We start from the raw sequence: 13,989 nt of genomic DNA on the forward strand, positions 1-13,989 counted from the left end.
ATGCATTTACGATTCAATAAAGGAGGCCCCAGCATTACCAAAATAATTACTTACTCAAACAAGCCTGTAAAACTCAAGGACTGCCCCAAATAAAATGAGGCTTCCCCCCCTCCAGTTTAATAACATAAATCTAGTGAAATGCATCTTGCTGCCGTAAAATCAGTTCTACATGCCTTAGAAGCCCTTGATTTACTAAGTGGGCAGGGAGGTCAGATCCTGCTAGGGACTCAGAGGGCTGAACGCACGGAGAATGGTTTCAAACCTGAAAGTTTTGTCCACCCACAGAAACAGAAAGCAGCTCATATCTTACCCTGTAACTTCGCTCTCCAAAGAGAGACGCATAAAAGCAACAGGCAATGCTACAAATTAAAATGGAGCCATTCTGGTGATTACTCAGTGAAGAGAATAAATAGCAACCCTAAAACCCACTGCCTGTCCCAGGGGGGATTGGCCCCGCAGAACTGGCTTTAGAAGCAGCACCTGCCTTGCGCTGGGAGCCTGCAGGGGAGCTGGCTGCCGCATCCTGCCCATTGCCTTTCCCAGGCAGCCCTCACCGGGCTGCAGGCACGGCTCCAACACGTGGGGCACGGCACATCTCCTGCCACCAGCACTGCAGAGCGAGGCCAGGCATGGCTCGGGGTGGCAGGAATTACCCAGGCTGCTAGGATTAGCATCAGGGCCTGCTACGGGACAGATGATTTCTGTCTCTGCCTTCTTAGAAACATCTTTTCCACTTCTCATCCCCTTTCCTTCCCAAACTAACTGGCTTTGGCTGGGTCCTTCCTGCCACATGCCACAACACAGGAACTACAGGTCATCCTGGACACCAGGTCTGTTCTCTTTTCAAGCATCACTTCAGTTTCCCTCTGTTTTGACCAATGGAGGCTTTAATGTGCTGCAGAGGATCGTGACTGGGCACCTGCAGAGGTTCTTGTGTTAAAAAAGGCTGTGTGTGAGATCCCCCTCGGGGTCCTCTTTTCATAGAACCTTTTCCCATTTCTCATCTGGGAGAAAGAAACTGTCGTCTGTACAACAAAGAGGAAATGTCTGAGAGGAGAGCAAGGGAAACTGCCCAGCAGTTGTCCTTGTTCAGACTAGCTACAGCCCTGGGAAGGTGTGAGGGATTAAGCAGCCTGCTTAGCCTCCCGCAGCGGGACAGCCAGAGCTCCAGCAGTGGGTTTGCATTTGTAGTCAAGAGGAATAGGGAAACAGCTTTACAAAATGCCAACTGTCTGTTTGTGGGTAATGAGCTGATCGAGACCATAAACCATTCCTCGCAACACTGTTCCACGCTCTCTGCAAACCCACACTGAAGCCTACTGTGGTTATGCAGTGCTTCGCCCCTATCCCAAACCAAACTTCCCTATAAGGTGTTGTCAGGCTGATCCTGGGAGGTTCTCAGCCCATGTAGCCCCCAGCACTATGCAGGAGCAATTAGCCTGAGTGTTTGGGTGGACGTGGAATTGTCACCTAGCTACAGCAGCCACCTCACTATCAAGCTGCTCCTGGTCACTTGGATCATATTCTGATGATGTGTGAACACAGAGGTGGCCAAAAATAAATAATATAAGACGCCGCACTCCCCTGAGCGTTGAGGTTCTCATGCCAAGAAATATTCTCTCTTCTTACTGCCTCTTTTTGTGGTGGTTTCCTGAGACTGAAAACGTTCCTCCACTGCAGAAGATGCGAAAAAATTCCTGCTGACCTCAGCATTGAGTTTCATCTTTTTGAAGCTTTGTTGCGCCTCTAAGATAATTTATGAGGTGTCAGGATTTTCCGACCACAAATGTCTTGGACGAAAACTGTTTTTACACTACAGATGCCATGAAAGAGAAGCAATTTCAGTCTGTTTTTTCTACAGCACTGTCTGTGTCCACAATGAAGCACGGGTTCAGAGCTCCCGGAGATTATTTGTGCAAGAGTTGTCCGGGCCAGCGCTCCGCTGAGACTCAGGCTGGGTCTGATTCCCCACCTTTGCCTCATTGCCCTGATCTTCTCTGTTGGGAGGGGAACTCCCATTTCCTGGTGCTGTGCCACGAAAACACGAGCTTGCCAAGTTATTCTCTGTATGTGTGTATGTGCGCGTGTGTGTTCAACAAGCCAGAAGTACCAGAAGTAAAAAGATCCATTAACAAACCACATTTTGCAACATCCATAAGGATCCCCAGATTTCTTGTCTGTCGATTTCTCTTCCCCATGCTTTAGATTTTCGAGGGGAAAAAGAAACCAGCAAAAAAACCCCAAGAACCCAGCTTAGCCGTTTCTAATCCAGTATGCACCTCAGTCTCCATGAAAGTGTTCTTGGGACGAGAGCAGTATTTCCCTTGGCTGGGATGCCCAGCCTCCTGGCTCCTCCGGAGCTGCAGAGCTGTAGACATTCCGCTGAGTAGTTTGCAACCCTGCCTGCCAGGAAAACCCAATGTCTCCATGGAGAAATCTCAGCGGAGGAGTTTGATACTCAATCAGGGATGGAAAAGAAGGGAGTTTATGCCTCCTTGAGACCAATCCCTTCCCTAAAAATAATTTAAAAAGCAAGAGGAAAAAAAGAAAAAGCAAAGCGGCTGTATTCTTACAAGCACGGGCCCAGACAGCCCGGCAGTTTTGGTGGATGGTGTTTTGCCTTGTGTCAGGACTGGCCCAAGTCACAGAGGCTCGGTCCAAGTGACTGTTTAGGTCAGCAGCAGCCTGTTTAGGTCAGCGGGAGTCTATCAACTTTGGATCAGACCTAATGTTTGGATCCAGAGCTGAACTTCCAAAAGTCTGGGCACGCTTGTATCTTATGGTAAGGGGGGCTTAGTTTGGCCCAGCTTTGAGATAGGAACCAGCTGCAAATGCAGGCCTCCAAACATGTTCTAGGAAAGAGGTTATAAAAGAGCCCCTTCTTGCTCAACACATTTATTCCCTGTGGACCATATTCTGACATCTTCATTAACACGGAGCAGAACCTTGCTCCAAGAGCAGTTACATTGATTTGAATGGGGCTATTCAGAGAGTCAGCAAGTACCTAATGTCAGCAAGGGTAGCACCATCTAAGGTCACATCTGTTTGCTTCATTGACACAAATTATTTTCCCTCCTTCCTGCTATTAGCACATACAGCTACAGAAAAAGCACATTGGGTTCCCTTCTTCCTGGCACCTCTTCAGCAAAATGCTGGTTGCAGACTCTTCCTTACTGGTAAACAGGTAAGAAGCAAAAAGAGCAGGAACTCAATTTGCAGCTCCGACAGCTAAAAAAATCCTTCTGTGATAAAAGGAAGCAAGGAAGCTGTGGTAAGGTCAGAGTTCCTTCCTGAGCACTGCTGTAATCTCTTTTTGTCTGCTTTCCCTCCCAGACTGAAAAATAGTGCCCACATGTGAAAGCACTACTGCCTACCTTGACCTTTTTGTAGCCATGTCTTCCTAGAGGTCATCCTCCTTTGAGCCATCATCACACTTAGTCACTGAAATACTGAATCTTCGCTGTTCTGGACCACATTGACAGAACCAGGTAAGGGACCACTCCTGTGGCTGCTGACAGGGGCAACAGGACTTCTAACACAGTGCCAGTGATGGGCAGGATGCGTCATACCCACAAATTTCCTATCTTGCACGCTGACTTGTGAGAGATCTCCAAAAACTAGCTTCGAGCCTTGACTATTAGCTGAAAGAACCTGAATTTAGACAATCAGGAGTACCTGATTCACATTACTTGGAAGTTGTGCTCCTAATTCGCATTCACACAACCCCCAACACCCGCATGTCTAATTTTCTTCCTTCCAGGACATTGACCAGCTCTCAGCCCTACCTGTCACAGGAAAGACTAATTGCAAAACAGCAAAGCAAAACAAAATGCATTCCCTTTAGATTCTCACAACGCTTTCTCCGTGACTGCATCAGAATAAGCTCCCTGTCACATAACTAAGGTTTATCAGAGGTAGATTTTCTTTTCCTTCTCCTTTATCCAGGAAGATAAGGGTATTTGCACTGTGAGGTTTAGATTAATCATCAAAACTATTTGCCAAACACTTCCCAATAAAAAAGGATGCTTAACCAGAATGTCTGTAAGGACAGGCCAGTGCTAGTCTCTTTCCAGTTTTGAAGAATGCTGAATGTGTAGCTCCCCCAGGATAGGTGATTGCAGAATAAATGCACATGATTTTGCTACTGCCAACAGTGATCTGGGACATGACAGTTGCATGCAGTGCTGCGGTAAGCCATTTTCTCCTTACTGAAAAGGAGGGAAAAGTCTCCCCGCTTATGACATTTTTGGCTTTCCCCACCACTTCCAGCAGTTAGCATGACTTTTAACTCATTTTGCATAAAACCCCTTCTTTTCTCCCATTCTTTCTTGGACTCAGTTCTATATGGTATTGTCAGATATTACTAACAGGTATCCAAGAGTCTGCTGCTTTTCCAGAAAGCCCTTCAGGATTTTATGTGGGTAGCAAATTCTCTGTTTCCCTGGTCTCTCACAGAAGTGTAATGAGAATACGTGATAGGCTGTTGTTTGTCAAGAAGGACCTTCTGGGCGAGGTTAGGAAGAGGATAACCTCTGCTCTTCTCGCTTACTCTAAATGGTCAGATGAGCAGAAAACAGTTGCCAGTCCATGGAAGTACAGGGTCTGAAAGGGAACAGCTGAGTTCTGGAGAACTGCTGGCAGTAAAAACGGATTTATAGGTCATTTATATGGTGGGAGGGAACATAGTGGCAAGACACGGACGTTGCTGCAATTGTTTGTTTGTATACATTTCATGTGCAGGAATGATTTTTATAGGAGCAAAATATCCTCGGGAGATGGTTTCTGCTTGAGACTTGAGATCTGTCCCCTCTTAAGAGGATGCAGAGGGACAGGATTCTGGTGTTAAGACCTGGCCTGATGCTCCCACAGCCCAAAGGCTCCGCAACTCAAGTTCCACATGGGGCTGGAGACTAATATATGTAAACACTGGCAGTGCTGAAGCACTTTTTTGGACGTGGAGAGCAGGTTAAGCTGTTTTGTAAGATACAGATAATGAAAGACCATTGTTGCCCTGAGGAAAGAGGAGGAGAATTGCATTATTTATGCATTACAAATGCAGGCGTTAAGGCATAAACAAAGCAACTTGCACAAAAACAGACAAAGGAGGTTGCAGCAGTCAGCAGTTTCAACCCAGGTTTCCTCTGTCCCAAACTAGCACTTTAATCATCTTCCTTCTCTGTAAGGGAGAAACGAGTATCAGGGAACAGAGTGAGCCTCCACATTTTTCTAGCCCAAGACAGAACTGTGTCCATTGTTGGGACTAGCCCCCTAGGAGGAATTATTTCTATTCAATTTGTGTGTGTCACAGCCAGATAATGCACTGGGTGGTATTTCCCTCTCTTCCCCCAATCTTTCTCTTTTATGACCACATGACTTCACCCCCTCGTGTGAGTGACAGTACCCATTAGACTAGACTCTGATGCAAAACAGCTGTGTGGAGAGAAGGGGAGGAAGGGAGTGGGGAACAGCAATTTAGAAAACAATTAAGAACATCAATTCCAATTCATTTGCTTGGCCAGGATAAGTAATTTCTAAGAGGTAACTTGATCTGCAGCAGACCGAGATTAAAGGCGAACTCCATTATCTCTAGTTTACAGTCTGGAGGAATTTGTTTTAACTGGTTACCAAGGAGGCTTCATAAAAAAAAAGAAAAAAAAAAGAAGAAAAAAAGAAAAAGAAAAAAGAACCTTTGCCTAAAAATGTCCAAAAAATCATCCTGATTTCTTCTTTTAAAGAGCACGCATGAATTTATTAACTCTCTGAGAATGTGGTTCCATTGTGTTGCAGGAGGAATAGCTCAGTTCTTGAAAACAGAATCACTGCCTACAAGAGCTTAGAGATGTATTTTCCCGAAGTTAATTATGCCCGTTTTAAACTAGTGTTAAGATTTTGGTGTAAAGATGGACTAGAAACATGAGACACTGGGTTCAGAAGCAGACTCAGCATTCTCTGGAGGAGGCAGTGGCGTCTGGAGGAAAATACAATGCATTGAGCACCAGGCAGTCCTCAGTCGTCTTCTGGCTCGGACACTGCCTAGCTGTCTGGCTGTGAAAAGCGATTCTCCTCTCGGCTTTTATGCTGCTGAGTGAAACAATGGTAATGTACTTGGACACCTCTCAGAGGTGCTGTGAGACTCCATGAGTAAATACCCTAACGTCACTTTGAATGCTGAGAGTCTAAAGCCAGGCAGAGGGGCTATGACCCAGCAGACACCGAGCTTCCTCCTGTACTCATGCTAGTGCATGGAATGACACCAAAAACGAATATGTGAGTGGGAGAGTCACTGATTTTCTACTGTGGAAGCCTCACGCTTTAGGACTTCCACCTTCCTCAGCTATCAGCACTTTACTTTGCCACAACCCTGTGTCCCAGTCTTTGCCTCAACTTCTGCAGGCCTTGACTCTTCACCCTTGTTTTGCAAAATACGGTGTTGTCAAGTAGTAGGAGATGCCCTGCCACTCCAGACCATTAAAATGCTGCTCAGACCATTTATTACTCAGAAGGTCCAAGTACCTTTCCTGGGCATTTCTCCTGGGAACCCAGAAACAGCAGCCCACGTGGGTACAGGGACACAGAGGCCACGTGTGTCTCTGGATCTGATGTGAGGAGCTCAAGGGTGGGGTAAAAGCAGACATGGAAAAAAACATCCGTGAGCTGGCTCAGAATTCAGCGTTGGCCTTGGATCTGCATTTCTCTGGCTGGACCCAGACTTCTACCTCTCCTGCGGAACTTTGTTTGTCTTAGGGACAAACTGCATTGCTGCCATCATGAGTCGGCCAGCCTGCACTTTATACAGCTGCGTCCCTGTTCTCTAGCTAAGACTCCAGGGTGATGTAATTGCCTCAGTGGAAATAGGAGCTGGAGAATGTGATGTGACGAATTTCCCTGGACCACCAAATAAATTAAAAAGTAGGCTCCTGGCCCAGAAAGGTTACCCTCCCAAATAAACATGTCCCAGCCTCCCTTCCTCACACACACTTACCTTCTTCCACACCAGGAAGCTGAGCTCCTCACAGGCTCCATTACAGATCCAGAATGAACAGGTTCTTCCAGCCAGTCAGCATCTCCCGTACAGTAATTGCTTTGGTATGGGCATCTGAGTACAAGACAGAACTGTATATACTAGAAATATTCTCTTTGCATAAACTTCTCAGTAGACTTACTTTTGTCTTGTTGCCAGGAAATGTATTTGGGGCCTCTCGCTAACTTCACATTTCTTTGATTAGAGGAGCACAGGCAGTTTGTTCCGATAGTTACAGGGGAAACTGCAGCCAGAGGAACTGAGAAACTGGAAAACCCTTTCTAAGCACAACAGCTCTGCAACTGCATGAGACCACCTTGCTCTGCCACCTTTTGTGACAGCCACACTTTCATAGGTTGGAAAGAAAGAAAGGGGGAGAAAAACCCATCTTGCAAATATGCTTTTTCACAAACTTACAGCCTGAGACCATTGAAACAAGACAATGCAGCGAGCTCCAGGGTGAAAAACGGGCCAGTCCATAACCAACAGCAACAAGTGGTTGTAGGAATCAGCACACAGTCAAACCTGGTTGGTCGGGTGGGGCAGGAATTTAAGAAAGCAACAATATGGTCAGCCAAATTGGAGCATGGCCAGGAAACAAGAGTTAACACCTCTCCTCTGCCAAAGAACACCACTTGGCCTGTAACAACAGTGAATGGCCAGGGCCCTGGCTTCACAATCTGCCCCAAAAAGCTGCAAGGTGGGACATGCAGATTCCGTGCCCAGTTCTGGTCAGGATTACTTTATGGCATGGGGCAAAGCACTTTGCCTCTCTCAGCCCCATCTCGTCTGTGTGCACAGCTCTCTGGGTTTCCGCCTCCCTCCTGAGGCTCAGCAACAGTTTGTTAAATGCCTCTTTCTCCTAAGAGGCAAGGTGATCCAGAGAGTGCAAAGTACTTTATTTTTGTCCTGGAGAAGCCAGCTTCCTTCAAAGCTTCACTCATTAAGACAGCAGCCGTTGTAACTCAAGTCCCTTTGATGGAAGGAGTAAGTGGGGAAATTGCCAAAGGGAGGATTAGCTGATGGATGTCTTGAGCTGCAAGGGTGTCTCATATGGATTTGTGCTGGATTTTCACCTCAGCTGTCCTGGCTGGAACTTCTGTCCTCCCGTACTGAGACACTCTCCTTGCAGACCCTGCTCTGCCTCAGCAGCAGTGAGGCCCTGGCTGAGGACTGCTTGTTCTGTCATTCCCAGCTCCCTTGTGTACAGAAAGCAAATGGCATGCCAAAGAAAACCAATATCCAGCCTGTGAAAAACATACCTGTTGTACTTGCAGGGAAGTGGCTGCTTTGACCAAAAATACAATTGATTCAGGTGTGGTTCCCAACTTGGCTACTCAGTGATACAATGCTCTGGGCCACTGCTTCCCCTTCTACAGTAAGGATTACCATGCGCTCCTTTCTGTACTGCAAATCCTTTGAGACCTAGGAATGAAAGTGCTGTAAACTGCTTTGTGCTTTTAGGCCTAATTTTGTGTAAAGGCATTTAGAAGGCACACTCCCAACACAAATTCCCAGACTACATGATAGGCAGCAAGTTTCTTGCTATCCCCCATTCAAAAGGATTAGCACAGTCCACGTTTTTCACCTATTACGTTGTGTCCTTACTTCTCTGTCTAGATCTTTGATTTCTGCCACTGTGATTCCATGGACTGAAGGTAACAGGAACGGCATCAGAGAATTTGTGTGCACTCATTGTTATGGGGCAGAGAGGAAGGATGCAATCTGCAAAGCCAGGTTAGACCCACTTCTACATCCTCTAGTTATGTGAGAACTTTGATTTTGAAAGAACAATTTTCTAACCTTTCACGATTCAGTTAAGCCTTGACAGGTGTAAACGACAAATGCAAGATTATAATTTCCTAAAACGTCATTATCTGAAAGTCATTTGGGGGCACTGAGGATGAAAATACTCCAACCTGTCAAGTCTCCTGCTTTCTATGCCAAACATCTCTCTCCTCACCAGCCACCATCTTAGCAACTCACACATGCCCAACATAAGGTCACAGTTTCTTTCTAGCTCCCGATGCCAGGTGCTACATGCTGCACTGTCTGCTGGTGTGACAAGTAGGGCATGATGCTGGAAGGGAGTGAGGTACTCTGTGACATTCTCTGCATGTTGCCAGCTGCCCTGGAGCTTCTTTGTCATAGGATTATAAACCCATCCATGGGTGAGTGTCCATTTGTCTGCCACACGACCCAGTGGAGGGGGGTATGTGTGATACTGCTTGTAATGTTACTGTGAAGAGGTTCCCTTGGGTTGTTTTCAGCAGAAATTTGAGTTGTTTGTTTTCCAGAAGAGAATCAGTTACAAAAATAACACCAAGCAGAAAGGCTTTTTGAGAACGAGGGTTGTGTTTACCATGCTCATTTCAGGGAAAGTTATTTGGGAGGAGAGAGGAAGTAGTTAAATCCTTGTTTACCAAGCTGGAAACCAAAATTCCCTCAGTTTACATAAATAAGAGAGAAAATGGCTTAGTGGTATGAGCACATGGCTGCGACTAAGGAGAGTTGGGTTCTGTTCTCTGCTCTAATGTATAAACCTCTTTAGGTCTCCCTTCCCTCAACGTGAGATTCAGCTCATTAACATTATTTTGTGTATGGCAAATCAGTAGTCAGCAGAAGCAGGAACTTCCTAATGCCAGATTTGTCCACCAGCATTGGAAGGTGCCTTGCAGAGGTACTGGCCTTGCTCCCCTGATTACTAGGCAGCTGTAAGAATCAGTTGGACTAAACAGCTAAGTAAAATGAGATGAATGTAGCTCTCTTTTCTGGGGTTCCCATACACACAATGAAGCTAACTAGTTATTCCCTATCTGACTGTGGTGGAAAGGACTAATGTACTGCTTATTATAAAATGCTCTGATGATGAGATGCTGGAGGCCATATAATCCTGACTATAAAGAGACCTGTCTGCCTGAGAAGGCAACCAAGGAAAGGAGTCCACTGATTCCTAAATCTGTTTGTTCAATATGTGTACCTGTCTTGGATGTTGCGTGGCTGGTTCAGATCACAGCAATGATGTGCTCAAACATCTTTTGTGAGATGGTATTTCTCTCCTTTGTGTAGGGAATGAAGTCTGCTGGGGGACACAGGACAAAACTGCCTGCACTGAAAGACTCCGGAAGAAGAGATAATTAATTACTAATCTCAATTACATTAGGGAAAAGGCAGGGTGTACTCTGCCCACTGCAATCGTAATCACTGCATGTTGCAAAGTGAAGGTGGTATCAGACACCACTTTGGGGATCTGCAAGATAGAGAACAGAAAGACAGGGACTGAATCCTACCTGAGCAGTGAAAAAAAAAACACATAGTGGAGGGTGAGAAAGTGCTCGCTTGCTCAGGGCCCCTCCGCCTTGGCATCCAGAGAGGTAGGGAGGATATATAGCCTAACCCCAGGGCAGAGAGCAAGTCTGACAGCAGAGTGACTATACAGATACCATCCAAACAGGAGCCTCTCCAATGGCCTATGCCTATGTTTTGCCTTTGGTAACAAATTAGGGCTGCCTCTCACCAAACCAAGGCAGCCCCAAAATGGTACCTCTGGGAACATTAATGTTTTACTGAATCACTTAGTCTCCCTTGATGACTGCTGCTTCAGAGTCTCAGTTGCCAAATCCCAGTGGGGATTTTGTTGATGGGGGTTTATTGACTTCTTGTTACCTTGAAGTTGCTGCAGTGGCAAGAGTCACAGGTAACTCCTGGAGTCTGTTTATTTTATGGGCTGGATTTTTAAGAGTTTAGCAATGGTAACCTGATTTTAGGAGAAGCCACTTGTTTATTTAGCAATGCATACGCATACTGATCCATAAATAAAACTAGTGTGTTATCTAGATGGGAAAATTTCAGACAACCTTCACTTTGGTTCTCAGTAGAAGCTTTTAAGATTATACTGCTGGGGCTGCAGATCTAAGTTGTGCATCTGTGGGAGAAAGCAGACTTGAATGTACTGGTGACTGCTCTCACAGTGGAGTCCATGGATTTACACTTGAGCTGGAATTCATCTGATGTCACTTAAACATCTCAGAGTGACTTGTCTGAATCTACAACAGCCCTGTAGGCTCCTTCTGAAGTTGAAAATATGGAATAACCATTGCAGGAGCGAAGAAGCTTTCTGGGAGGAGCTGATCTCTCCCCAGCGACTCTAACAGGAAGTCTTGACAATTACCTTAACTTCAGAAAACTGTCTCTTAGATGGCCCAAATGAGGTGAGATACATCTCACCCTCGGTGTAATACTGGGGATCCAGATTACACAGTGGTTGTCGTTCCTCTGCAGTTGATGACCCCTTAAAAGCTGACAAGCCACATATATTTCAAGGACCACAGGTCACCTTGGCTGATACAAGCTCTGTATTCATGTATGCATATGCATCTGTAAAACTGATATCTGTGTGTGTGTACTTCCAAACAAAGATTTTGATGCTAGATCTGTGATTTTGACCTTCTGGAGTTGACAGTGCTGTATGTTTGTTATTCCGTTATTGGAAGAGTGTGGGAGGATTCCCACACTGCAGTATTGCCCCAGAAGCAGTGGCAGTGGGAATTGAAGCTGCTCCCGGCAGTGTCAAGCTGCGTGTGTGCAGAGAAGGCTGTTCAGAAAGTGCTGGGTACCACTTTCCAGAGGCTTGGCACCATGTGTGCCGTGTGTGTCATTATTTGGGAATCTCTGCTACAGATCTGGAAGAAGCCACCTCTGCATCAGGACTGTACATTCACATTGTCAGAGCTTAGGGAGAGGGGAAAAATCAGGCATAATGTACGTAGTACAAATCAGTTTGAGTCATTGTAAATCTTAGTTTTGTGTAAAGCTTAGGTTCCTACAAGCCAAATCTTCAGACTTACAGAAATCCAGAGACACCAACAGGTGTCTGTTAAATGCGTTTGTAGGACTTCCTCAAATGTCTCAAAACCTTAGTCTCAGGAGCCTGAAAATACCAGAACAGATTAAAATGCCTTCAAATTCAACATTTTTGGAAGACAGAGACAGAGAAGAGAGACTTCCCACCAATTTTCTGTCTTTATTTTTGCTGCGGTCATACACCAGGTTGTTCTACTAAAGCTCTGAAATGAACAGAAGCTGTGTATGTTCATGAGCACAATGTCCAGCCTGAGCCCTCTCTTTGCAGGACATATGAGGTTGGCCTAATAAGCAGGCTAACCACAACCACATTGTTTCAATCTGCTCCAAGCGCAAGCAGAATAAGTTTATGTCTGCCTGCAAAACACTCTGTAGATCCTGTAGTGGCCTGATTTGTGGAGGTGTTAATCACTCACAGCTCCCACTTAGATAAAGCTGTAATGCAGCCCAGATCACCCTTCTGTGCCTCAGTTTCCTCATCCAGAACACAATGATAGCACATGCTTCAAGGTCTAGGGATGTGTATTGTTGTACAAATATTGTTATTTATGGTGATGATGAGAATGTGAGCTTTGTTTGGTACAAAGGTCTGGGAGTGCCTACTTGACATCAATTGAAAGGGAAGGGTATTAACCTGCATGTTTGAAATACAGCCTGTTGTTATTGCTCTCAGATAAACAGAATTACCTCCTCTTAAAATCAAAGGTAATCTGCTTTACTTCAATGAGATGTGGTGATGTCCACAGAGAACAAATCACTTTTGGCAAGTGGAGGAGGGATTTTCTTGGCAAGTTAGAAGAAGCATCAAAGGAATAGAGGAGGAGTGGGATGCAATGCAACTGGTTTTAATCACACGTAACAGTCAAGTTCCTCTGGACAGGCCTACTGTCTGATATGCCATCGTAAACACTCTGGGGAGCCTGGATTAAGAGAACGGAAAACAAACGAGAATGGCATAAAGGTATTCAGGGCACTCTGAGGCATAACTGACAAATCTTTTATCAATTGGTGTTATGCCAGCTGATTATGGCAATATGATATATTCTTCCCATTAATGCTGTGCCCCAGTGCCATGACTTTGATTTTTAATGAGTGTTTGGATATCCAAGCCCGTGCCCTTTTCTGGTTTCAACAGTCACAGCTCCTCAAATCACTCTGCGCTTCTGTTTACCATTCATAATGCAGATACTAAATGGGTTATAACAAGGATGTATTTTCATTCTGACTGTACAGCCAGTGGAGAGAGGGGATACTCTCTTATGTCAAGCCAGTTCAGCTCTGAGGTGGTCTGAACTGCTCTACAGATGCCAGTTTCTTCCTCCTGCCTGTCAATGAGCCTGAAGTGGCTACTTCTTAGGCCAGGCACACTGCAAGATGCCTGAACTCATGTGATACATCTAGAGAAAAACAGCTTGGGTAAATACTTCTTGACAGGACTGTTCCTCTTGAAATGACTTTCCTCTGGAAATTGTTGACTTGTTTCACTAACTTTGGGGGCAGGGAAAGTACAGATTTTATTAGAGTATTCTATAGGAAACTAATGTTTTACTTCAACTATTATAATACTGTGTAATGTATTATTTAAGATATCATCTCACATAACATGTAAATTTAGATTAGATTATATAAACATCCAAACAAGAAAGTCAAACTAAAAATTTTGATATGATCATTTCAATATTTCTGAAACAAAATATTTTAGAACATCCATTCAGCATTATGCTTCAAAATGATGGCTCTCTATTCCAATTAGGAATGAAAAGACATTTGTAATGTCTGAGTCACCTTCCGAACATGAACGGCTTGAGCTTGACGGTTGCTGGAGCTGCACAGTTGGGATTGCTGTTCAGACTGCTGATATGATTGCTTCCATACATTTTGTTTGGGTCGCAGTAGCACTTAGGGGCTCCCGTCAGAGCCTGAGGATCTGTTTTGCAAGGAATCTCACATTTATACATTACAGATAACACTTGGCCTTCTGTCACACAGAAAATAAGCATTGGACCTGATATGGGAAAACCAGGCATTATCAAGAGCTTTGGTGGTGACATGGCAGAAGTGGGCGTTCGTGTGCTTTGGCTAATTGACTGCTTAAGTACTGGTCG

General features: G+C 45.1%; 1 protein-coding gene across 4 annotated transcripts in view; it reads right to left on the reverse strand.

Annotated features, from left to right (window-relative positions):
- Positions 1-13,989, reverse strand: part of METTL11B (methyltransferase like 11B) — a 49,551-nt gene that overhangs the window by 14,746 nt on the left and 20,816 nt on the right. For 3 of the 4 annotated variants that reach the window (XM_040565248.1, XM_040565251.1, XM_040565250.1), the window contains exon 5: positions 6,983-7,096. The gene's annotated coding sequence lies outside the window, so the exon portion shown is untranslated. Of the gene's footprint in view, positions 1-6,982; positions 7,097-8,097; positions 8,447-10,001; positions 10,133-13,989 lie in introns of all 4 variants that reach the window. The other variant, XM_040565249.1, reaches the window with a different exon arrangement.

This window comes from Cygnus olor, chromosome 8 (genome assembly GCF_009769625.2).
Source record: "Cygnus olor isolate bCygOlo1 chromosome 8, bCygOlo1.pri.v2, whole genome shotgun sequence".
NCBI classification, from domain to species: domain Eukaryota; kingdom Metazoa; phylum Chordata; class Aves; order Anseriformes; family Anatidae; genus Cygnus; species Cygnus olor.